The following is a 3,396-nucleotide window of genomic DNA, read 5'->3' as shown; positions in this document are numbered from 1 at the left end:
GGGAGATCCAGCAGTGGTGGATGAAAGACAGACAATGGGCTCCTCTCAGGGTGAGTAAGGTGCCTCTTTCTGGTTTCAGGTTTCAGGTTAGGGATGGGCATAATGGCTATCGGTGATGAGCATGAGCTCTCTCTGAGGGTGGCTGACAGACGTGTCACAGAGCCACAGGTCATGTCTCTGGGGGACGCCCTGGAGGTCTCGGGAAATCGAGTAACAATAGTCTCCTCGACTCAGTGATATTTTGTTTTGGATTCGGTATTGCCCGCCCATCAGGTTTTGCCGGCTACTCTGTCCTGGTCTCAGTACTGGACGTCCATTGCCTGTCTTTATTGTCTTGTCTTGTCTGTGTCGTGTGTCATTGGTTTCACTGTTTGTGTATCTTTCATATGGGACAGAGCACTTCAACGCCTCTGTCCCTGACCCTTGATCAGTGGACCAAAGTCTGCTTAAGGGCTCAGAATCTTTCTTTTTCAGTAAAACGCCGGACCTGGTAGACACTCTGTGCCTCAGAATGACCCACCTTCGGAGTCGGATGGCCCCCAGAAGGATGTTTCTACTTCTCACTAATTTAAAAACTCAGAGATATTGTCTTTCAGCCAGGGCCACTTAGCCATCCAGATCAACAGCAATATATCTTAACTTAGCAGGACCCCTGCAAATCTCCTTCTCCATGGGTGAAACCTTTCCTTGAACCTGCCCCCATTCCTACTGCTTCCCCCACGATTGTATCTCTCAAACCCTCTGCTCCTCCTCCTCCACTCTCTGTTCTCCCTGAGTCTCAAGACTCTACTGGACTCTCCTCCCCCTCCTTATGCCCTGTCCTCGTCCCCCAACCCCCAACTCCCTCTAAGTGATTCCCCTGCTGGTGACTCAGACTCTCCACCATTGGAGGAATCTAGGCCAGCCCAGCTCTCTCCAGATGACTACCCCGTGGCACACACAGCCCCTCCTTCCCTGGAGGAAGCTGGCCCTGCCAAAAGAACTCAAAAAACTTGCCGGCAGTGAGTAAATTTTGAAGTGGACACAGGGGCAGTATACTCAGCCCTTAAGACACCATTGGGCCATCTATCAAATAAAATGACTCTAGTTCAAGGGCCTAATGGCAGTAAATATGGGGCTTAGACAACTAAGAGGACCATGGTCCTGGGGAAAGGAAAAATCCATCACTCCTTTCTAGTAATCCCAGAATGCCCCCCCCCCCATTGATGGGCAGAGATCTGCTCAACAAGCTCCAGGCCAGAATAACTTTTATCCCTGAAGGCCCCCAAGTGAAATTTCTAAAACCTTCAGTAGAAACTCCTATAGTCACGGCTTTAACTATGTCAGTAGAAGATGAACATCAACTCGTCACCCCCCCCCAAGACTGATCAAACAGGCAAGCTACCCAAGAAATGGATAACAGATTTTGCAGATGCCTAGGAAAAAACTGCTGAGTTAGGCGTAGCCATGAAACAACCTCCAATAACAGTGGGGTTAATAACTACAACCCACCCAATCAATGTCAAAAAATATCCTCTGAGCAAGAAAGCTAAAGATGGGATAAGGCCCTGTATTCAGAAATATCTGGCCTTAGGGGTCCTAAGGCCCAGTCATTCAAACTGGAACACACCCCTGGTACCAGTAAAAAAATCCAGGAACTGGGGTCTATCGCTTCCTTCAAGACCTAAGAGAGATCAACAACAGAGTGCAGAACATTCACCCCACGGTACCTTATCTGTACAATCTGCCTAGCACTCTGAACCCTGAGCGGAATTGCTATACTGTTCTGTACTTTAAAAAAAATGCTTTCTTTTGCTTGCGTCTGCATAAAGATAGTCATTTGCTCTTTGCTTTCGAGTGGGTAGACCCAGAAACCAGAACGTCTGGTCAACTAACTTGAACTAGATTCCCACAGGGGTTCAAAATTTCCCCCACTCTCTTTGATGAAGCCCTCCCCAGAGATCTCAACAACTTCAGAACTACGCACCCTGAAGACACCCTGCTTCAATATGTGGATGACCTGCTACTGGCAGCCAACACCAAGGAAAACTGTGAGTCTGGGACCCAAGCACTATTTTCCGAGCTTGCTCAACTCGGGTATAGTGCTTCTGCCAAATAGGCCCAAATATGCCAGAAAGAAGTAATCTTCCTGGGATATTCCCTTAGGGGCAGTAAACGATGGCTCACTGAGCCCAGAAAAGAAACCATTGAGCATATACCACCCCCATCTAATAGCAGACAATTCAGAGAGTTTCTTGGGACTGCTGGCTTTTGCAGGTTATGGATACGCGGGTTTGCGTCCTTAGCTGCTCCTTTATACCCGCTGTTAAAAGGAGATGCCCAATTCTAATGGACCCCTGAGCATCAGCAAGCTTTTGACAACATCTAATGACACTGAAACTGAAATCCTCAACTTCACTGAGCCCAGCCTGCATTTTCAGAAAGCCCTATGGTACGTTAAAAATGTACATCAACTCACTCACATTGGTTCAAAGAAACTTCAGGCATTCCTGAAGAATAAAGAACAGAGTTTTCCACTAACCAACTCAGAGCGAAAGGAAATAACTGAACATGTAACAAAAGCCTGTCAGGCCTGTCAATTGGTTAATGCTTACCCTTCCAAGTTTCTTGCAGTTAACCACCTACAAAGATCCAGACCAGGACAATTCTTGGAAGTGGACTTTACTGAAATTAAGCCAGCATGGTATGGACTTAAATATCTCCAAGTTTTTGTAGGTACATTTTCAGGATGGATTGAAGTCTTCCCACAAAAAAAAAGGCACAAATTGTGGTCAAGAAGATCCTGAAAGATAATTTTCCAAGATACGGACTGCCTAAGGTAATAGGGTCTGAAAATGGATTGGCGTTCATGGCCCTGTAAGTCAGGGGTTAGCCAGGACCCTGGGGATTAATTGGAAGTTACAATGTGCTTATAGACCCCAGAGCTCAGGACAGGTAAAATAAATAAATAGAAGCATTAAAGAGACCTTAACAAAATTAAGCTTAGATATCAGCATAAAAACTTGGACTATGCTCCTGCCTTATGCACTGTTTCATGCAAGAAATACTCATACTCCCTCTGTTTCTTTGTGTAATCTCACGCACTATGAAATTCTCTATGGTCCCTCCTCCAGTAAGGGACATAACCCCAACTCTAAGACCTAATGATCCCTTCCGCACCTCCTGAGTTGACAGAGTTAAAGTTCTTGAAAGAAGACAGTGATATCTGTGGAAACAGCTGGCCACTACCTACCAACCTGGGGACGAGGGGACTCCATATCAATATCAAGTAAGAGACTTCATCTACATAAGACGACATCAGGTGTCATCCCTGGAACCCCGCTGGAAAGGACCATACCAGGTGCTGCTTATAACACCTACAGTGGTAAAGGTAGAGGGAATCACTTCCAGGATCCA

Source organism: Callospermophilus lateralis, unplaced genomic scaffold, assembly GCF_048772815.1.
Source record: "Callospermophilus lateralis isolate mCalLat2 unplaced genomic scaffold, mCalLat2.hap1 Scaffold_72, whole genome shotgun sequence".
NCBI lineage: Eukaryota > Metazoa > Chordata > Mammalia > Rodentia > Sciuridae > Callospermophilus > Callospermophilus lateralis.
Note: the sequence above shows the minus strand (reverse complement) of the source record.